We start from the raw sequence: 23458 nt of genomic DNA on the forward strand, positions 1-23458 counted from the left end.
GCCGGTTCAGGAAAGGGGTAGCGGGGGAAGGCGGGGAGGGGTGGTTCTCCCGCGGAGGAGCTCTTCCCCAGGCGGATGGCGAGGTGGGGCGCGGGAAGCGCTCCCCGTGAGCGGGAAGTGATGCCCGCAGGCTGCTGTGGATGCGGCGATCCCCCGACAATCCCTCTCCGCCGGCGCTCGCTCGCGCTTCCCGAGGGAAGCCGCGCCCTCGGGACAGGCGGCCCAGGGAGGCATCGACGCCGGGGCTCCCTCAGGGTCGCTGCGGGATTAGCTCCGCGCCCGCCCTGCCCTGCCGTGCCCGCAGCCCGCCCCGCCCCAGCTGCTTAAGGCGGGCTCGGGGGCTCAGCTCCGGCTTAGCCCGGGCTGCTGTCCCCGCGTCCCCTCGGGCACCGCTCCCCACCTGCCCGCGGGCTCTGCCCGTGACATCATGGAAACACCCCTTCCCCCTTCCCCTTCCCCCGCCCCGCCGGCCGGGAAGGCGGCGGCTCCGGGCGGCGGCGGGGCGGGGGCAGCGGAGGCTCCTCCCGCTGGCCGGCGGGGCCGTCAGTCGAGCGCGGCGGTCCCGCTCGTGGGTGTTCGCTGCCCGGCGGAGCGAGGCTCAGCGCGGACCGGCCCTGCATGCCGGCTGTCGCTCCTGCCGGGCTCCTTCCCGCCTCGCTGCTGCCTGCGGGGCGCCGCTGCCCGGGGGCCATGGCGGGGCCGCCCGGCGGGCCGTAGGTGCGGAGCTCAGGTGGGTGTCCGCCGTAGGGATGGGACGGGACGGGGCGGGCTGGCGGGGCGCAGCCCGGCGGGGCTGGCGGCGGTGGCCGCTTCTCTCCTGGAGCGCTGCGGGACGAGGCGGGGCTCCGCGGGACGAGGCTCCGCGGGGGCGCAGCCGGCGAACTCGGCAGGCGAGGAAAGTGTCGCTTTGCGCCCAGAAAGCGCCTTCCCGCCCGGCTGGCAGCGAGGGCGCCCGCGGCTGCGGCCGGGGCGCGGGCGGGCGGCGGCTGCTGCCGGTGCAGCGCCTTATCCCGCCGAGCCGCTCCAGCCTCCTCCTGCGGCCCTCGGGGTCTCCGGCCGCGCTGTCACAGCCCCACGAGGCTGCTCCGCAGCGACAGCCAACTCAGACACCTTCCCTGCTCCGGGATGGTGCTGCTGTTTTTGCAGGGGTTTATTTTCCTGCCCGTGCGCTCCATGTGGCACCGAGTCGGAGCGAGTTCCAGGTGAGCCGGGACGCGCCGGACAGCCGCTGCCCCGGGGATGGGCTGGAGCAGCTCTCCCCGCGGCTGCGGGCTCTGGGGAATCGCCCGGCAGCCGGCTGGCGGTGAAACCCGTGGAACTTCAGAGATCTCTACTCAATCCGTGGTTCTCTGTGCTCATGTAAACTAAAGAAGAAAAAAACTCCACCATTATTATTATTATTTCTTGCCTCTATCTCAAGTAGGTTAATTAAATCCAGTTTGTTGCTAGGTTGATTTAATTTCCATGTGAGGACCAATCAGGCAATATGAGCTTTTAAATATTTCATTATTTGAAAACTGTTTGGTGTACAGTACTTCACAGTTCAGTGACAGTGAAGTTTTTGTTTTTACTAGGACGATATCTAGAATAGCTAGAGAGAAGAGTATTTAATGAATGTAAGGTAATTTTCTGCCATTTGTTTTTGTCCTAGGCTGCTAATGATGGTAACTGTGTTTTTCTTTCTCTGTTTTCTTGAGAAGGGACAAAGGGAACAGTTGCTTCATCCCTTGACTTTCATCGATTAATCATAGAGTTCAGAGTGTTTCACTCATAGAGTTCAGAGTGTTTCACTCTACTTAATTTCAACAGAGCTTGTAAGTCCGGTTTGGGTATTTAAAGCGTGTGTTTTCATGGACATTTTCTGTAAAGCGCTGGGGAGGGACAGTTTTAACTTCCATGAGCTTTCTTTTTTATTTTTTAAATTTTTTTTAAAAAATATATCTTTAAATAATACTTCCCAGTCTGCTCTCCCAATACCATGTGTCTTCAATTTCAAAGAACATTATTCACAAGTCTTGATTCTCTTTATTCTTATATTGCCTTCCCTGCACATTACATTAGGCCCACTTATGTCATCTCTTTTATGCTTTTGTATAGTGTCTGGGTTTGCAGGAAAGGTGGGAGGGGACTTTTAGGTGTTGGAGATGTTCTCTGTGTGTGCACTAAACAATTGTGGTTGTGCTGAAATTATTAGTGTGTTCACCAAGGACAGGAAATGATGGTAAGGCTCTGCTGGAGTCTGCCTGTTGCAACACTCTGTGTGTGGCTAGCTCATTCGCTGTTGCAAATGTAAATATGCTGTATTTTATACAAAACCTTTTTTTTGTTTGTTTGTTTGGTTTTTTTTAAGTAGATGTGTGTAGATTGTTGTAAAGAATTGGGTCTTGTTCAAACCACATCTATTATAAACAGATGCAAGTCAGTTTAATTCTTGTTACATACTGACAAGAAATAGAGTCAAACATGTTATTTCCCGGACCTTATGGTTTCTAGCTGTAAAACTGGGTTTTCAGTTTCTACAAATGGTGCTCTTAGCTACCAAATGAGAAGAGCCTCTCTATTAGAAAAGTTAATTTGTATCTCAAGTGCTAATATGTTTTAAGTTTAAATTGTCTTTGCTGCAAAATGCATTTCAAAGCCATGCAGTGATAAACGAGGTAGCAGAAGGAGCATGTTACCATGCATGGGGTACTTTTACACGTCAGAAGCAGTGTACCATCTGTGTCAGCATATTTTGATCTCATTAACTTTAATCTACTTTAGTACAGGAAAGATTTGACTTACCAAAGTAGCAAAGTTTTGCTGGTAAAAGGCTGCAGTATAGATACTATGATACACTGCTACTATGGTACCAAAGAGACTTCTAGGAGAATCTAATTGCTTTTATTCTGTATCAAGTTTCAGATAATAGGATGCAGATACACTGTGATCTGACAAACAACTCTCTGGACCGGGACTAATATGTTTCCAAATTTACCCTGCTCTGCTCTTTGAGATGCTGGATTTGCATGTCTGTCTTCTGCATTAGTGATTATGTTCAAGCATTATATTTTGGGGGGGAGACACTGTTTTTAGGCTTCTGCAGCTGTCACTTGTGTGTGTGTCCTTGAATACTGTGCCTTGAAATACATATTTCATTGCTTAAGTTTCTCATTTATCTGAAGGACAAGGAGTTTTTGTGTATTGTAGTGTTCTGTCCCGTTGTGGGTGGGTACTTGTCTTTATTCTACTAGCATAAAATGTATCTCCTTCATGTTAATTTCTAATTACCTTAGAGGGAGGTTTTCTGTCTGCCTTCAAGGTTGAGTGATGTGGGTGTTGATGCTAATGACTATGATAGCCTAGGTAAAGTTGTAGGCATAATAGCTAAGAAAAGCACAGCTCTGGGTCTGACCCTAGGAGGCAGGATATCTGTAACTCCTTCTTTAAATCTGTTTTAGCTTGTTACTTGTGCAGAGTTCTTGAAGATACTTGTGGCTTTCACATAGGGTATATGTTCAGAAATAGATTCAATTATACATGAAGTTATGACATGAATGAACAGCGTTGGGGTTTTGGAACTCTGTCAGCATGAAACTCATGCACGTTGTTGCAAGTCACTTGAAACATTTAAAAATAAAATTGCGGACACCCTCATCTGGGGAAGAAAACTGAGAACTTGAACAATTTTTTCCTGATTTTATGTGTTCAGCTGTTGCAACTGAGATAATTTGTAAATGATCAGAGCTGTCGTGGCTGCTGTGTTTGTTTGTTGAGGGGGGAGGTTTGTTTTGTTTTGTTTTTTTTCTAAAATACAAATTCAATGGCAAGTCTGGTACCTGTCTTGCTACTAAAAGCAGTGAGGACTGGGAATGCTAGGTGAAAGTGGAAAATGCACTTGGCCATTGCAGCTCAGCCCCTACTGTCCTGCCTGCGTGTGTGCCTGACTCGGTGCAAGCTCCTTGGGGTAGAAGCCACGTGTTGGTGTGAGGCACCGAGCACAGCAGGGCCTAATCCTATGTCAGTGTCTGGGCACTCCATGATGTTAACCATGAATGTAAAGAAATGGAGTAGAGCTGCTTTCAGTCTGGCAGGTGCTGAGCAGTTTTTGCAATGTCTGTTTGCTATTTGCTGAGAATTCTCAGTCTTTGAATGCAGGCTATTCTAGACATGTCTCTTGAATTGTGGAAAATACATACTGATAAGCAAGGCTTAACAGGAATCCCTGTCATGTGCAACAGGAGGAACAAACAGAGAACTGACTTTCACTGACATCTAAGCCCTAAGCTGAGGGAGTACATTGAGAGTTGCTATGTGTATCTAGCTCTTAGAGATATCTCTAAACTAAATAATTGTACATCTGGCTGTGAGACAGACATCCTGACATAAAGATAGTGGCTGCCTAATAGCATCTGGCAAGTCACAGAAGAAAGGCTGCAGATAGGATGTTTTATGTGTCTCTCTTTTTTGTCAGTATTGTAACTGCTTAGACTGAATGTAAAAACTTGTCCTTTGAAGTCATTGAAAAGCATACTAGTCAAGATCTGCATTCCTTGTGCAGCCATGAGATGTGTGTATGTATCCGTGGGTTTAGATTTGTCATTTTCAAGTCCAGCTGTTAAACTACAAGTACCTGAACTGAACATTTCCTCTCTAGTCTTTAAGTTGTGGGGGTTTGATACCTGAATCATATTTAGTTTGGCAAGTACAGCTGCTGCCGTGTCAACACTTAATGATTTCCTTCTGAACATTTTCTTTGGCAATTATGAGTGTGCAAACAAATGCACATGCCCTTGCCTCTGCTTTCCAATGTAATGCATAGACTGAGAATTAATGACATTTTTCTTTTGATTAATTTTTACATATTAGCAACTTTTAAACTGAATCTTCAGAATCTTCAGATTCTGCCTCCATTCTGGTTGAATTTAAACCTGAAAAGAATCACAGCATGGTAGTATGGTGCTACAGTTGTCATGCAGCAGTTGTATATAATTGCTATACATAGAAAAAAGACAGTAACAATACAAAGTAGTAAAGCTAAGAAACTCGTCCTTGTTTATAAGCGTTTCTGTGTTTACTGTAGTGTATCTATCTATTGAATTTCAGGAGTGACTTTTTTATTATCATTAGAAAAAAAAAAGTAATATTGTGTTTTCTGGCCATTCTGTGCATTCTCTGATGAATGTTACCAGGGTAAAAATCTGAAATATTTCCCTTACTGAATGCAGTCATACTTTAAACCCATCTTAGTTGCAGCCAATACTTTTATTATTACTTATGATGATATTGCAGAGTCTGTTATCACAACTGTAGTCTACTATCTCTTGTGCCAGTCACTTAGGTCAATTTTAGGTCACTTCTCTCTTATCTGATGCCACTTTCTTTCACGATTCTGGACACTTTTCCTAATCATAGTGAGCAGTTTTTTACTGTTCCGATTTTAGTCTGTTCCACTTTCATATAGTTGGTGGTGAAAATGAATTAAGCTCCTGGTGTTCATGGTTCTGATAAGGAGCAGCTGTGTGGATATACTCCATTTGCCTCACATGTACACTCTGCCCAGAGAGTAGCTGAAACCCCTGAAGAGACAATTTCTGAACAGCCTGGCAATCAGGGAAAGCACCATGTGTGCCAGAGACTTTATCCTTCTCAGTGCACAAACCCATCTGTGTCACTGTTAATTCTGCTTGTTACAGAAGGTCAAGTCCTGCCCTTCAAGTTTTCATGTGAGCAGGGTAGGATTTAGGTCTCTGGTACTACTTTTTTTCCATCTTGCCAGTCACTCATATTAAAAACATTTTGTTGCAATGTCTCCCTCTTCTCCAAGGTAATTGCTTTGTCAGTGTGCCTAGAAAAATAGCCTTGAGGAGGGATAGAGTTACTTCATGCTCATAGTTGCTGAAGTGAAATATACAATTCTTATTTTTACAGGACTTTTTCTGTCCTGTCTGCAGTGACAGCATATGACTTCGAGACCAGTCTTGCTAAGTGTTTCTGTCAAAAAAGGTTCTGGTGCTACCTCAGGCTGTGAGGCATAACCGTGGCATCTGCCCTGAATATGATGTGGAATGCATCTTGCTCATACTGGCAGCTGAGACTACATTGGCTGTAACTGTGCTGCTAAAAAAGAAGTTTGTTTAATAGTCTGATAGAATACTGTATTCTGAAGGAGAGTGAATGATTCTATCATTTTTTGATATCTCTTGCTTGTGACAAATACGAGTGCTGAGATTCCCTACAAAGCTTTGACAGCATAAAATCTGAATTCAAGTGCAATTTATGATGGGAGGAAGGGAGGAAGTTTCACTATGAACGTGATTCAGTCACTGACAGTCTCGTATACCTTAAAAAAGGAAACAGCAAGTGTCTGTTAATCTTCTGTGGTAGTGCTTGACTGATTTAAAATAACAATGTGTAAATCATCAGTAGCAACAGTGGTCCTGAAGACAGGCAAGTGATTATGTTCTGTGTACTTGGGAGCAGATGAAGTGAGCTCCAAAGGATGTGGGCTACTGTGTCTCTGCTTGTTCAAGATGACTGTGGTTAGGAGTTTAGGTTAGGTGGCTCTCTCAGGTTCACTCCCTGATACCTTGCTGCTTGCCAAAGGAAGGCAGGCTGGTACTTGCTGAGAGATGCCTTTCCACAATTAGGTAGCTGTGTGGGGTTTTCCCCGTCAACTGCACCTATCTGTGTCTGTGCAGCATAGCAGCACGTGAGCTCTTAATTCATGGGGACTGTGCAGCATTTACTTTTTAGGTCCATCTTTTAGCAATGATTCACCACCTCCAAAGAAGGTAGGACACCTAGAATGCTTCAGGCTGTTTGGTGCTTGCATTTTTGCTGAAAGATTGAAGGTATTTCCTTATTAAATAAGCAATATTGGAATAAAGAAAAAACAACAAAAAAAAACCACCAGGAAAATGTATTAAATGTATTAAGACGATGCCTGAAGACAAGGCTTCTCCCTAACTATTTTTTTTGCTAATAAGATTAATTAATAGGACTCTATGGTCTACCCTGGGAACTTGTCAGAACACCATCTTACTTGCTGTTACTGTTAAATAGGGTTAGCTGAATCATTTGGAACAGCTATGTTCAGTTTCCTTAAAAGATAACATTCTGATAATGGCTTTGTCACTTCTTAAGGTATGTGAGAGGACCAGAGACAATGGGCATTGAAACAGGAGAGGTTGCATCTGAACATCAGAAAGTTTTTCCTTCACTGAAAAGGAGGGTGACTGAGCACGTGCACAGGTTGCCCAGAGAAGATGCAGTCTCCCTCCTTGGAGATACTCAGAAGCATTCTGGATGTGATCCTGGGTGGCCCATTTCAGGTGATTCTGCTTGAGTGGGGAGATGGACCAGATGCCCTCCAACTGAGGGGATCCCTTCCATCTTAAGCCATTCTGTGATAATTTTACTAGGGTGTTTTGAAGCTTAGTGTGGTGCAATTCTGCTCTTCAAAATCTTAGACAAACAAATTAAATCGTGAAAGCCAGAGAGAGTTTTTTCTGGTCATGGCTGGGCATTAAAGTCAATAAGCAACCTTGTGGTTGGGGTACAGGTCATCTCTCATACAACAGGGTGCATCCATTGTTGGAGTAGGCTTCCTGTGGAGGATTGGTGATGTTTGTCTGAGACAATTTGAGTTTTAAAAAGAGCTAGAGCTACTGGGGTTTTCTAATTTGCTTGATACTGAAGTCAAGTAACAGCAATACTTGTATGAAGAGAGGAGAAGCTTAGCCACACCTTGTCCTGTTATTGAACTCTACTAGCAACCGTGTTAGGAAAGAAGAGTTAATATTTCTTGTTTGCTTTCTGATTAAGGTCAAACAATGGAAGGAAAAGAGTTTAGGTGTTGGTCTGCAGGGTTTTGTCATGTCTTGGCAAGAAAGATACTGGTTTTTAATATGTGAATTCAGTAGGTGTGTTCTTACTAGTGTCAACAAGTACTATTTAGTGAATAGAATGATGGACAGCAAGCCTCAACAAAGATGTATCATGGGCCGTCATTTGCCTACAACTGTGGTATCTGTAACATTTCTAGGCTGAGAAAGCAGCCAGCTGGGTTTAGATTCCAGGAAAATTTCTGTGCCAAAAATACCAAGCCAAAGTATTATGATTGATTCTTGTCTTCCTTAACTGAATAGTGCTGATATTGTTTTACTGAGTGACCTAACTAGGAAGTTAGCAATTCATAGTTCTTACACTACTGCCACAGCTGCTGAAATTCAGGAAGTATAAAACAGATTCATTCTTTCCTGTTGTTTAAAAATAAAAAAAAGCTGTATCGGTGAGTTCACTTGAAAATTTCTTACTGTCTTTCAAATCCACCAGTTTAAACTGTAAGACATTAAACCTGAAGCACTCAAAATTATAACTTTATAAACCTTATAAAACTAAGGCTCACTTATTAAATCTCTTCCAGTGCTTAGAGAGTATCAAATTGTTGAGGAAGGAGGACTTGCTGAGGTAGAGAAGTGCTACTGTAGATTAAATAAGTTCTTGCTTTTTAACTGATATCCAGTTTGTTTTGTTGAAACAAGCTTTTTTAACATCCTATTTCTTAGAACAAGAATACAAATGCTTTGCTGAAATAATGTTTTTTCACTCGCTGAATAAATATGGAACTTCAGATTTGGAGATAAGAAGTTAGAATTTTCCACAGGATGACTGAATCATAGACTTCTCTCCACACATGGACACAATTTTACAGCTTATTTTCCTGTGTGTAATACTATATTGTACTTTACTACTTGAAGTTCAGCAGGATCAATGCTTGCACTTGAAAATCAACAGCAGAGCCATTGCCAGGATAACACTTTCACTGATGACACTTGCTGTTTGTTTGCTTGTTTTTGAAACAAGGAAAAGGAAGTAATGTTAGTCTTTGACAAAATGGCTATTTGATAAGTGTGGTTTATAAATTCATTTGTTTTCCTTTTGTGCCAGAACACTTAAGTATACAATATCACTTTCTTCTACCATGTCATGTGTGTGCAATTGTTGGTGTACTGAAGATCCCTTGCAGATAAAATTGCATTTTAAAAGATCTGGTTTCAAGTAATGGGACACCATTGAGTATTTTTAAGTGCATGCAAGTAATTGTTTTCACCAGAAAAGTTTAATAAACTGTTTTTAGTCCTAGTTGATTATTTTGATAAACTGAGCAGGGAAAATGCAACTTCCCATTTATTTCTGGCTGTAGTGTCAGCCATCTCTGTTTTTAAAGAAGTGGTTTTCTTAATTTCATAGTAATTCAGTGCTAGAACAGTGACTGTTATCTGGAAGACACCAAGTGACTGTTCTCACTTTGGGAGATAACAGCTTCCTATTTGAAGAGGCTTGGTAAATCTTGGTTTCTGGGGCACCGCTTAGAATTTGAAAACACTGGTATTTTCCTAACCATGGATGCCATTTCAGTCTTGGCATTCCAGACATGACAGGTCACATTGAACTACCAAACACTCCTGGTCAAGTAAGTTTGCATTATTTACTTTATGCTAATCATGCATTCTACTCATATTAAACACACCCTTCTATTCAGTGCAGGATGAGAGTTGTTTGATTCTGGTTCACTCAAATTTAAATTGTAGTTCACTCTCCAGAGCCCTTCTACAAAGGGATCATCTTTGCTGGCTGTTAAGTGAATTTTATGTTCTAAACTAAAAAGAAAAAATGTTTGTCTCTTGACCATTAGAAAGATCCAATGCTTCTCTCACTACGGCCTGTCTCCCAGCACTCACGTTTTACAGAACTAGAATTCTTGAGGGATTTTCTTTCTTAATATCTTTACTCAACACTCTGCAGCTGCATTACTACTTGATCTACCTTGTGATGGTTTATTTAAGAAGAGAGATGGTATAGGCTGTGCATTTGTACATTAATTTATTGATAAAATCATGTCTATATTAGCCCAGCATAATGCACTTAAAGATGAGAGGAATGGTGGTATTCAGTAATAGAACTAGGGATGAAGGGCAGGGAAACAGGATTTTCTATTTTTTCTTAAATATGAATGTACAAAACTTAAATTCTTCTCTTTTGATTCTGGTTTACTGACTGCTTTTTTATTTCCTTGTGGGCTTTTTTGGCCCTTGAAAATCATGAGGGTGTTTTGAGTAAATACAGCCAAGTCATCTTATGAAGCTGTTTTGCCCAGCCTTTGAATGCCTCTGACACATTTGCAAAAATGCTTTGTGAAATGTAGGAGGAGTGCAAAAAAATAACCTGCAAGGCTTAGATGGGTTAGATTTGTGCTTGGATTGACTTTGAATAAGGGAATTGTTCTAATCTCCTACTTCCTCCTTGCACTGAGATTCTGAAGTGCTTGTTTCTCTGTGTCTGGGGACCGGAGTTGTCTTTGGAAAGGCAAGGACATGCAAAGCATTGACATTAAATGAAGAAGGAAATATGTGTAACTTTCATTGTCAGAATTGATGTAATTGAAGTTATCTATGATTGGTAGCCTAAACATAGACTCTAAAACACACCATTTCCTTGATCTGCCACTTAAAAAAATTATATTCCTTAAAAAATCCCATAAAGACACACAAAAAATTTCCACAGAAGGAATACATGTAAGGGGGTAAAGATGAAGTAATTTCTTTTTCTTAATGGAAACCTAAGAGTATTAAGGCAAGGTCAGTTTTCAGCCCAGATTAAATCAGCAATAATAACATTGGCAAGTGATATATAAAGACTAACTTGCTGAAGGTGGCTGCACTGGCACATAATACAACTGGAAGGGAGTTTGTGAATTCTCATGTTCAGTATTTGTTGCAGTCAATGCATTTGTATATTCTCGTTTGCAAAGTTCCCAAGGATCATCTTAAAAGTAGTCAAAGCTTGTCTCATTAACAAATGAGTTCAAAGCTTTTGTGTTTGGACTAAAACTTTATTCCAGGATTCTGGCTAAAAGTACCCAAAACCAGCTTGTATGTATAGTTGGATAAAATTGGTGTTTTCTCTTGATATTTTTAGGAGCATTTGAACCCTTTGTAAAGCAGTTTTCACTCTGTTTGTGTAGGGGAGACTCTCTTTCCCCCAGTCAGTTTAGGAGACTTGCATTTAGACTTGAAGAGATGCAGGGAATCTTGTGATATGGCTGATTAGGTATGCTCACAGTACTCATTTCAGAACAATATTATGCTGTCAATCTTCCTTGCATAAACTTAAATATATCTCACCTGTGCCTTAGGTGCTATTTTTAAATTTTCTGACCAGATTAGATACTGGCAGTGCCTTTTTTTGATGTAGGAAATGCCTTAATTTATGTAATGGGTAGCTCTTTTCTCTTTTCATACCTTCATTAATTTGATAATGAGTTGATCAAACACGTGTTCCATGCATTTGAGTGCCTTCCTCTCCTTGGTCACTTCCCACTGTCTCAGCAGAGCTTTGCTTGGCTTACTCCTTGGACCCTGACCTTGCCTCCAGTGCTGATAAACTGCATTCCCTGTCACTGCTGTGGGAACCCAGGACATCCCTCTGGCTGCCCTGGCTGTCTCAAGACCCTGGCAGGGGCCTTGGAGGCCTTGGCACGAAGTCAAAAACACCTGTGGCTTCGATTTTAGCCTGTGGGAAAACTGCCAACTTTGTATGAGGAATTAGGAGGCACAAGAGTTTGAGTAGTGTGGTAGTTGAATTAACACAGGGTGAAAAAGAAGAATTTTAGGTTTTTAAAATAAGGGATTCAAGGGGAAAAGATGGAGGGATTTGGGCATGTCCTGACCTTCTTCTCCTTCTTGCCCTCCATGTCTTGCTGTGATGGTGACACTTTTCTATTGATTTAAGGTAGAGACACACTGTCCAACATAAATGATAGATATTGGCATGTTTCTGTAAACACAGTACATGTAGTTTTTAACATAAAATGGTAACACCACCCCAAGGGGGTTGGAGTCTGTCGCAGACTGACCTGCTAGACAGACTGCAGATCCTTGAGCAAGCATGTTATAGATAAGAGAAAATAAACAACCTTGAGAAGCTGACCCTAGGCATTGCGACTTCTTCTTTGGCTGCGTGGGCAGGGAAGAAAGGCTTTGTGCATTCTTGGGGTCACCTCGATATCCAGACCCCTGAGAACTGCTTCTGTTTGTGTGGCTCCTTTCACCTGGTGTCCTAGTTGCTCAGTGCATCAGATGTGCCTCTATACATTTTCTGAGCTGTGGGAATCCAGGGCTTCCCTCTGGCTGCCCTGGAGGGCCTGGGACCCTGGCAGGGGGTCAGGAACTCCCCTGTACAGAGCCCCGAGAGACACTGTCTGTGATTTCTGTCCATGGAAAAGAGTTTTCAGTCTTACAGGATGAATTAACCAGCTCTGAGTGTTTGATATAAGTAATAATTAAGTGTGGTGCAGGTGCAAAAGCAAAATTTTGGGATTCTAGATTAGGGGTTCAAAGGCAACAAGATGGAGGAAATTGGGTGTGTCTTATCCTTTTTCTTCTTCTTCATGCCCTCCATGTTTCACTGTAGTGTTGGCATTTTTCTATTGGTTTAGTCTGGGGACAGCCTCACCTGTTCAACATAGGTGATAGACATTGGCACATTATTGTAAATATAGCACAGGTACTTTCTGGTATATAATGTTTGTACCATCCCACTGAGGGCAGAGCCCCACACGCTGCCCTGCAGGACAGACCTGCTGCAGGTCAGACAGAACATGTCTGATAAGCAAGAATAAACAACCTTGAAAACCAGCACAAACGAATTATGACTTCTTTGGCAATGGGGCAGTAAGACAGACTTTTTACAATCTCTGAATCATCAATACCACAGATTTTGACACTGAGCAGCAAATTTTAGTAGACACTTCAATTCCCTTGCCAGTAGTAGGACTATTAAATAAAACTAGCTCCAAGAAAATTCTTGGCAACTTCTTCTGGTGATCCATGTCCAGCCTGATAATTTTTTATTGTCTGTGGCTAGTCAGTCACTTTGCAATTCTTCTACCAAATAAGATCATTGCCAACTTTTTTAAATGCAGCTGTTGTTGAGTCCAGATGTGATCTAAGATTTCTCCTGTCTGTTTTAAATTTTTTGTAAAAAGCTACTCTGTTACTATTGACTGTATGGTACTGTTTGTAGTAGAGCTGATGTCTTTTTACTTTTGTCTGCTCAGCTTCAACTCTAAAAGACAGGTATTCTGTTGTCCTGCCATCAGAGAATATATCCAGCTGGGTTTTTAAATCTACTTTAGAAATACAGATTGTAAATTTTAAATTATTTTATTGGCTAGAGGTGAAGTAGACACAAAAGCTTGAGAATGCATCAAAGTTTTATTTGCAACTCTATGTACAATTTAATCTGCCTCTTTTTTTGCAGAATTCTGTAGTGGTTTCATCTGGTTTTTTTCACACATGCCCAGGAAGATGTTACTTTTAACTTCATGGTGGTTTTCATAATTTCCAGGTCTCTTTCATAGTGGACATCCTATATATATTTCTTAACTAAGCGATTTTCACTTCCAGGTTACTACTTCACATAGTTTCTATGAAGTGTTGAAGAATTTAATTTCTAATATCTTTTAAATCAAAAAATTGTTAAGCTATAACTTTGTTTCTGTACTTTAACATCTGAGGTGCAACTTCTTTAATCAACTTGTTCTCTGCCTCTTGGGAGCTGTGGTGAAGTGGTTATTTAGTTGGGGCTATTTAATCTTTCAAGTTGTCTACTCCATGCTGCATCCCGTGAGGCATTTCCAGATTTGTTTATCCACATTTAATGAAGCAGCAACTCAGCATTTTCAGTTTAGAGAATTTGAACTCCTCAGTCTACCTGACTACTTAAACTTCTTATGAGTCAGAAGTTAATCTCTTCTAATGCCCAACTCACTGGGGTATTTTTCATTCTAATAAAATAAAGTCTGTAGCAATGCTGGTTTCTTTGAGTCTACTGCAGACTCTGAGCAAGGCTGTCCTTTTTAAGTGTGGTTGATTTTGGTTTAGTGTTTTTTGTTTTATTTTTATTTTTACACAGATTCTGTAAGTTCTTTTGCAATTGTGTGTTTGGGGTGTTGTTTTTTTTTTTTGTTTTTTTTTTTAATCTATCACAATATTAAGTGGTGTATATTTGAGCACCCTCTACCTCTATGGGCTTTTTTTGAATAGCATGTGCATTTCATTATGTTTTAGCCACTAAGATGCTGTTGTCCCTATGATATTTGGTCTTGTATTTAATTCAGGTGCATTAGTTTTGTAGTGGAGGCCTCTTTTTTCTAAGTACATCAATGCTTTAGAGTGTTTTATCTGGTCATGCCTGTTTACCCAGGCAGACTACTCTTCTGCCTGAACCCTGTTCTAATCTGTGCTAGGACTTTCAGCCCTTTATCAAACAATCAGAGATAAGAGTCCTTCTTGGTCACATTCTCATTTTCCTTTACTTGTGCATCGAGGTTGGCTGGGGAGGTTGTCCCAACATCTCTCACTTCTCACTTTCATCTGTAACTCCCTCCCAGAGTGTGCCACCTTGTCCTTCATGGTCAGTGTCCTTGTCTCATAATTGAGAGTCCTTGAGCAGGAGAGTCCTGCTGAGTGACTCTGACATGCTGTAATGGTCCACCCATCTTTCTCTCTGCTCATTATTTTAATGCCTCTTTATCAAATCACTTGAGATATAGCTGGATCAATTGTTTGAAGTCCTGCCATATAAATAATCTCTAGAGTCCGTCTCCCCTCCTTAAGTAACCTTGTACACCCAGATAGAATATAGCTTTGAATCAGCAGGGAAATACATAAAGAGCAAAGGAGAAGGGGAAAGCCAATATATGTGAAACTGTTCACTTAAATGTGACTTTTTATATTTTATAAACATAAAAAAAGCCTCATGTTGCACTTAAATGAGTATAAATACTTAACTGAAAATTATTATATGTCATTTTCTTTCAGTCACAAATACAGTAGTAGCTGTTGCCAAGGTTGATCAGCAGCCACTGCTACAGCTAAGGCAAATTTGCAGGTCCTCAGGTGTAGAGGAAAACATCTGGTAAATAAATAGATTCTGGAATTTGTCAACATCTTGACTGGTCACATCTGTTTGATTTTTTTTTTCTTTTTTGTTCAAGAAAAGAAACTTATTATGGATTAGGTTGAAGCTTCTGCGGGATGGTATTTATTTATTCTGGTGGATGTCATATATTTACTCTGATGGATCTTGTTGTTTTAACATAATTGCTTTTGAATTAATGCTTTCATGACAGTTTTGTGAGTATTTAGGTCGCAATTATCCTGACCTGAGGCTGATAATGTCTTTTTTTTTTTTTTTTTTTTTTTGTGGCTTTTTTATATACACATGACTCTTAAGAGGGGAAGGAGTTACACTGTAGATGTTCCAATTATGGAGGGGAGAGCAAAGTCTCTTCAGTGTTATGGATGATGAGGAAACAAATTACCTTTTTCTGGTATCTTTTGTCTCCTGCTAATCTCCAGATCCAGATTTAGAAGCATTGTGTGTCTATCTTCCGTGGCTGCATGCTTTCTTTCTGGTCTGATGCTGCAGTTGTGTTGGCTGATCTCCATGGTTCCTCCCTCCTTTTGCTTGTGTGGGTTTGTTGCTTTTTTTCTCAAAAGGCAGCATGTGGTGTGTCCCTGCTCGCTGCACCTCACATGGTGGTTTCAGATGTGGGGAGAGGCTGTTTGGTGCTCAGGACTTGTGCAGCCCTGGCTGACAGGCTGCTTACCCTGCCTTAGTCTGGTTGGTGCTGCCTGAAAGTGGAACAACTCGGCTTGGAAGGGCCCTGTGGAGTTTTGGGGCACTGAGCTCTGATTCATGGCAGCTAACACGTATATTTATCCACAGTACATGTATGATGTTTTGTACACTTTGCAGGTTTTTTCAACTTTCATTTGCTCCAAATAGTCTGTTGTGGCCAGCAGAATTTTAAAATAAAAATATGTTCTGTACAGGTAACCAGATCAAGTATACAAAATGCCTCCAGTACTCATCCCTATTTTTGATGCTATTTATCCACGCTTTCATTTGTTACTTCAGAAAGGAGACTCTTAATGGGAGTGAGTGTCATGATTCTGTGCTTTCCCAGACATTGGTAAATGAAGCCTGCACCTGCACTGGCAGGAGGGAGCCTTTCTGTTCCGGGGCAGCTCAGCTAGCAGTAGAACACAGATGTCCCAGTGCAGAACAGTGTCATGGAGGCAACATGTCAGGAGGCTTGCTTTAAAACCTCTCTTAAGCATCAGACAGACATAGTTCCTTTAACCTGTTCTATTCAGCCTGGTCTGACCTCAGAATGGTGGGTCAGAGGGCAGAAAATCAGTGGCAATACTACCTTTGGTTCAGTGTAGTAGGTACTTCTTGGCAGCCCTCCAGGCAGTGTTTCTAAAGTGCTTGCACAGCTCTAACACAGGCAATCCTGGAATTTTACAGCTGAAGTGAATGGCCTGGTGTAATATGGCATTTGGTGATTCATATGGTCTGGTAAATTCTTTCTTTTCCTTAAGTAGCATTATTCTTCTTTTCCCCACTTAGTAAAGGAGAAGGGGATGGATGAAACTAAAAAGAAAATAGTAAGATGGTCAGATGATGGTTTGGAGGGGAGAGAACAAAGTTTGGAGTTCTGGCCTGAGGGAAAGTGGGAAGACTTGTCATTGCAGTAGTGGTTACTTTTAATTTAACTCCATGGACTGTAGAAAACCTGTGAGTGCTTTAATTACATAATGACCTCTAAAATGAAGGTGAACAGAAATGCTGAATTCATAGAACACATTTCTAGCTGTCAGCCAAATTTTCTGAGTGAAACCCGTTATCAGCTCGGAGAGGGGAAAATGAAGCTTGCTATATGGAACTTTGCATTAGATATTTTGAGGTCCTTATTGGGTATTAGAAGGCAGAAGAGAGAAATTGTTTCATGCCTTTATCAGAGTGCTGCAGTCTCAGCTGTTCCAGAAGATTTTGGAGCCTCTCATATGAGTTGTGCCAATACAGTGGCTGCAGGGAAGGGGGTAGGCTGTATATAAGTGTGCAGCCTCGCTCTTCTTCCTTGCCCCATGGTGCCCAGAGAGGTGGCACAGGAAGAAGTGTGTGGGCACCACGGCAGCTTGCTGGCAAAGACATCATCTTTGACTGGAAGCACAGGGAAAGCAAGATTTGCAGCCTGCTAATAAAGCAGCAAAATGGCTTAGTTTGAAAAGGTATGCATGCTTCCATCACCTGCTGTAACTGGAACCAGAGTGGTGGAACAGGGAAATATTTGGTCTCCTGAAAAACAGGAGTTCTGAATGAGTGTTGGAGACTAATGTAATCATCTTAATGGCTTGCTTCCTGCTTTGCTGCGGTAACATGCCACTGTGTATGCCTGTGTGCTTTTTCTAACAAGAAGATCTTTCCCTCCTTGAAAGACAGAAAAGCTGAGGGGGATCTATTAAATTCTGAAAGCTATATTTAGCTGGGAGCAATTAAAGCTAGCGCTGTAGAATGACACTTGAGACTAACTTATCTGTCAGGCAAACAGTAAAATTTTAATGTTTGGTTCCAGTCAGACTTGGCATTACTGTTAACTTTTGCTTACATTCATTAAATTATGCATTTTAGAAGGTGTGTCTGGTGCAGGTTGTTTTGGAGAAATTACTTTCTTACTGTTCCCACTTTGTTCCTACTTCCATTTTCAGTGTAAACCCCCACAGTCCCATGTTGCTTTTGAAAGAGGTGGTTCTGCTCTACCCTCCAATCAGCAGATGCCTGGTTTGCTCTTTTCATCATCTTTATGCTTGCAGCATGTAGGTACAGTGAAATGACTCTGCAAACACTATGGCTAAAAATTTGGCTTTCCCCCTCTTTATTAATGGAATTAATTTTCCATTCTGATTTCTCTCTGTAGTTATTTTGCTACCAGATTTAGTAGAACTTGCCGTGGGGATAAATGGCTAACTTTGAGAGGGGAGAGAATTGCCTGGTTCCTCCTCAAGGGCCTGGTTCTGCTTGATGCAGACTTACACCAAATTGCAGTCTATTGCCAGACTGAGTCTTTGTTACACTCCTGGTAGGCTCTTCTGGAAACAGTTAGAAATATGTAGCTTCCTTAGGACTAATACAGTACAAACCAGATTAATTAATTGCAGTAGATTTGTTAAAAGGTCACTTACTGCGTGTTCATTCTTTTTTTCCCTTGGGTACCAAATAATTAATTTTCTCCATTCTGCATTAAATGAACATCCCTCTATGATGCTCATATGATCTATAGTCATCCACTGTGAGATGCGTGTGGCTCAGTTTGTCCTTCTATTCCAGTGCATCAGGCTCTAGAGTTTTTCTGGTCTAATGTTCTTGAGTATGTCTGTGCAACTATTTTATTACACAGACACAGAAAAAGTTAAAAAAATCTATCAACAGTGCCATTAAGCTGATCTGGATTTCCCAGATGATTTTAGAAATTGTGTACCTGTGTTGCATAATATTCAGAAACAAAATCTGTTGAGTGCTTCTTTATGCTCACTGATCAGAAGAGATCTCTTGAATACGGTGGTTTGGGGACCAAGGGGGAGAATGGAGCCTTTTTTGGACCAGCAAACTGTGGGGGAAATTTCATTTTGGAAGGAGGAGAACTTGACGTCTATGCAAAACTGTGGAAAGATTGTGGAACACCAAAGGCATTGCTTGGCTTTATGGGGTGACTGAGTGGTTGATACAAGCCTCGGTTTCCTGAACTGCTGATGGCCTAAGGCACCCAGTGAAGGATGCTTAGGCTGTATCTCCTTTTAGCTGTCATTTTCCTTTAGGGTCCTTCTCAGACTCCTCTAAGGTCACTGTTACTTCAATATGATATGTCATATACTCCCAGTAACTAACATAGTTTTTTGTAATTTATACCAGATAACTTTTTTCCTGTTTTTCTTACAGTGTTCATGTGAATAGCACAGAGAATTAAAGGCACAGTTTTTTCAGATCTATCTTGTTGGGTTTTTTTACAATCTTTTTATAAGGTTATTCTGTTGCCTTAACCATTAGAAGTTTTTAATACATGATTAGTTGGAAGTTTCAAATGTAGAACAGCTTAATTTTTGAGTTACTGGGAGAAATGCCAGCCATAGATTCAGGAAAGTCTGAGTAATAAAATTATAAAGCTGGTTCATCGCTCAAATATGTTATTTCAGCTGCCTCTGCCCACTGCATGTTCCTACAGGCTAAAAATGTCAATAGGCTCTTATATTAATAGCTATTTTAGGACTCTAATCTTAAAAGGCAGTACAATGAAAAAACCTTAGATTAATCAAAAATATCAAAGTTAACACATCAAGTGTTCTTTCTTACTCTAGTTTAAAAAACTTTCAGCCTTCATACTTAGATGATTAAAAGTACACAGGTTCATGTATTAAATGATCCTAAAATTAATCACAGATGTTTAAACTACAAACCAGATGGGGACAGTGGCATTTTTAGGATTGAAATAGAAGAAGCGAGAAATTGAGTGTGGATGTGAAATTAGGAGATATTAAATGTAGACAGCTGATAAGAGAAGACAAAAGTATAGCTCAAAACTGAGTTGAAAACAAGGAAAAGAATTTCCTTTTTCCTTGGTAAATATGTTAAGACTGTAAGAATAATATTAAATAAGGGCAGTAATGTCAATTCAAGAAATGCAGAAAAATTTAATTTCATTAAAGCTGTAGTCTATGACAGCATGTAGAAGTAATAGCTAAGAAAGAGTTAAATTGTAACAGTAATCTAAATTCAAACTATTATCGCAAGTAATTTGAAGAATTCTTTGTTTCTCATTGATTTTGAAGAAAGATCAGGAAAGCCTCAGCATCAGAGAAAGCTTAACAATGTGCTAGTTTTTATAAACAGTATGTGGTAGTCAGACACTGGTTTGTCTGTGTCTGATTGATTGCAGACTTTTGGAAAATTTATCATCAAGCTAATATGGGAACTGACTCGGGGCAATAGAAATTCAAATCTAATAATTGGAATGAAGGACCATGCAGTCCGTGAATATAAAGGCAGACTAAACCATTGTTCCTTTTTAGCTCAAATGGATCATGTTAAACTTTGTCATAATTTCTTTTTGGTAGTGTTCACACTATACAGAGAAGTCTTGCAGGCTGCTAAAACTATAAAATTGGATAGTCTTCAGAAAAAGTGCATTTGACTTAACATCAAAGCCCTGTGTTAGATGCTTCAAAGCAATGACTGAATAATGCTACAAGTTCGTCCAAGAGTAGTACCCTGACATCTATTTCTGTTCAGGATTCTTCTTTCTTGTTTTTGTGCTGACAAGGGGTTTGGGTGGGTTCCCCACAGTCTCGGTAGAGTTACACACTTGTGCAGAGTTCTGGATCTTTGGAGCAAGAAGGGTTTCTGTTGCAAAATGCATTGGTCTCACAGTGTGTTAGTAGACTAAAACTCAAGTTGCTTAATTGTATGGGAGAATGTGGCTAACCTGAATTTTTAATGCATATCTTTCAGGAAAAAAAATATCAGCTGTAGATGCTGTATTTTAGGGAAATATTTTGGGAGAGGAGGATGCACAAAAATCAAGGCAGAAAAATTTTCAGATATTCATCTATTCTACTTGTTACTTCTCAGGTATGAAAGAACAATGCATCGGGAAGTTTTATTTCTCATCTGATTTTTTGGTTTGTTTTTCAGATCCAACACAAAACTCATGTGAGCTTGCACATCCTGCCTAATGGAATAGCTCATACTTTCACTTCTGTAAGAGAAGAGATTTGGATTCTTCCTGGTGGCAGTGATCCTACCCACCCACTGTAAGTCAGTCATCCTTCTCTCACAGCTGTGTTGCTCTCCTTCTAGGAAAGCAGAGGTTAAATTGGAGCCTGTTTTAGCCTAGAGAAAGCATGATCAAGAAGTTGTGTAAGAAGCATCCTGGTATGAAGAATTACTCAGTCAATGGAGAAGGAAGAGGTCTACAGTAAAGCTGAGAAGGGGCAGCAGTTCAGTCCCCTTTTGGGATAAGACATGGTGCTTAATTAGATGTCTAGAAGAATAGAAGGAAGTAACAAGGAAATAGAGTAGACAACCTGAAATTGTGCTAATGTAACTTTTTATTCTGCTGAGACAAGGGTAATTTTTCAAAAATACCTCAAAGCTGTGTTGCTTTTGAGGGAAATGGGGGAAAATACCATTTGTTGGGTTGTACTGTGTTAGGGTTCCTTTCAGTCTAAGGCTTTGGGCTTTACACTGATCACATATTGAGTCAGGAAGGAAGACTCACCCATTGCACCATTGGACTATGTGGTTTGTGTTTCATTCTGAAACGTTCTCTCCAGACTGTAGCCAAATATAGGACTTGGGCAAGGTTGAGACTGTGTTATTGGTGACATTGAAAAACTTCTTGTCCTGCTGGTGGATTTTTTTGCCTGAGTGTTCACTAATTGTGAAATTTAGCACTGGGAGAAAATTCTGTCCTGAGTCATATTTCCAGTAATGGCACTTGTGGCATTTTATCTTCTCTAATAGTATGTAAATGTAGTCACAATGCATTCTGAATGCTTAACTATTTCTCTTTTGGTGTAGGAATGTTGATAATGTATTTGAACTTTCTGGCTGGCTGCTTGTACTGTATTTCAACTTTTAATGTTTGTATTTGTGTGTGTTTTTATAAATATATATATTCTTGTCCTTTTAAACCTGTAGGGACTTGATTAGTATTTTAGAGCACATAAGCTGGTTAGGATGTTTGAGGCTTTATATGCATGTAATTTACATATCTGATTGCAGTTTTGGAAGGCTGAGTGTTCTGAACTTTGTAGTTCTTACGGTCCTGTGTATAAATCAATGTTTTTAAAGTCTGTCTTAGTAGACTTACATGGAACTTATACTTGTAAACCGGAATAGAGCACTGCTGTTTGCACTAATTTCTTATTGTGCTTGCATCTGTGTAAGTTTAACCACTGCTTTAAACTTGGTGAATTTTTAGGCTTCATCTCTGTTTATCTTGTGAGCGTGTAAAAGGTATCGCTGGCTCTGTGATACTCAGTGAGAACTTGCTTTCCTCTGGAAAGCTGGCGATGAGTCATGGGAACTGAAGTGTGTAGCAGGCACAAGGACTGAATCTTTGCTAGGTGTGACTGCTGTAAAGCACATTAAAAACCACATATGTTTTCAGCTTCTCTAAATTAGAAGCTGTAAATGTGTCAGTGGAGGAGAGCAAGGAGTGGAAAATACTTTCACTTGGTTATTTCTGTTGGTAGGTACTGTCACGCTGCTCCAATGGGAGGTGCCCAGTTACTGCAGGATCCTTTTACCTATGAAGATAGTGGAGTTTATCAACACTATTACAAAGCAGCTCACTGATAAAGTTGGGAAGTTTTATGTTTAAGTAGCAAACCAAAGTTTTTTAATTGCCTAATGCCTTTCAAAGCATTTCTGTACAAGGCAGAACCTGCCCCACCCCAGTGTGCAACATGTGGCAATTTTATTTACAGAGGGGGTTCTGCGGAACAGATACGTTTGTGACTTCACAGGGAGTCATGCAGGAAACCTGTGAAAAACTCTGGTCAAGACCTTATCTGCTTCTCCTAATCTTTCTAGTGTTCACCTTTGAAAGGCAACTTTGATAGCAAGGGTGGTAGATTTACAGGGATACAGAGCTGACAGCATTTGAACAGTTACAAAGAGGGAATTTTTCATTGCTCCTCTGACAGCAGCAGCAGAAGACTGAAATGAGAATTAGGATTTACCTTAACACTAATACTTCCATTTTCATACTGATGTAGTACAATCCTGTTGGTGTATGTTCTCAGAATGCATTAATACTTTGTGACACCCTGTTTTTTTGTGATACATTAAATCTTACATTAACACAAGGAATAACTTCACTAAATAGCTCTGTATCTTTTGAAAAAGGAAAGAAACAGTAGCTGGTGCTCAAAGTGAATTCATCTTTAAGTGGCTATCTTAAATTCATTTTTGCAAGCTTGAAAATTGAATCTATGGCTGTTACAGAAGCAGCTTCCATATGTCACTGAGCCTTTAGAAGAATTTTTTACTGCTCTCTTCAATGTAGGAAAATGCAGGGAAAGAAGTGATCTTCAGTCCACACACATTTTTTTAAAGGAAACTTCATGGAAACCTTGTGTATTCTGGTCTTAGTTGGCATTTTCTGTTAGTTTTGCCAACCTAAAATTCCAAGCTGAGTTATTTGGTACAAATATTATGTACATTGGCTATTTCATCTTATTTTACTTGTGAAAGGTATTTAATTTTACTTTTTAAGCTGAATATTAGCAGCTCAATGCTGCCTGCCAGCTCTTTATTAATAGGGTTATATAGAAAATTGTTCATACAGAACAAAATTCTGTGTTAAAATATGTCATTTATTACTTCCTCTGAAGGAAAAAGAGGCCAAATCTTTGCATGCATGTGCTTGTGAATGAAAAAAATAACAAATGTACAACCGTAGCTTTTGTGTACAAGCTCAGGACTATAAATTTAAGCCACTTACCTCAGATGTGTTTATTTTTGAATTAGTTATGAAATATTTACACTAACTTGTCCAGTGACT

The 23458-nt window shown here is 40.7% G+C and overlaps 1 protein-coding gene across 4 annotated transcripts in view; it reads left to right on the top strand.

Annotated features, from left to right (window-relative positions):
* The first annotated feature begins 558 nt into the window (after positions 1–558).
* Positions 559–23458, top strand: part of OSBPL3 (oxysterol binding protein like 3) — an 88285-nt gene continuing 65385 nt past the window's right edge. For all 4 annotated transcript variants that reach the window (XM_021538224.2, XM_021538225.2, XM_021538226.2 and 1 more), the window contains exons 1-2: positions 559–730; positions 20581–20699. The gene's annotated coding sequence lies outside the window, so the exon portion shown is untranslated. The remainder of the gene's footprint in view (positions 731–20580; positions 20700–23458) is intronic.

This window comes from Lonchura striata, chromosome 1 (assembly GCF_046129695.1).
Source record: "Lonchura striata isolate bLonStr1 chromosome 1, bLonStr1.mat, whole genome shotgun sequence".
In the NCBI taxonomy this organism is placed as follows: Eukaryota; Metazoa; Chordata; class Aves; order Passeriformes; family Estrildidae; genus Lonchura; species Lonchura striata.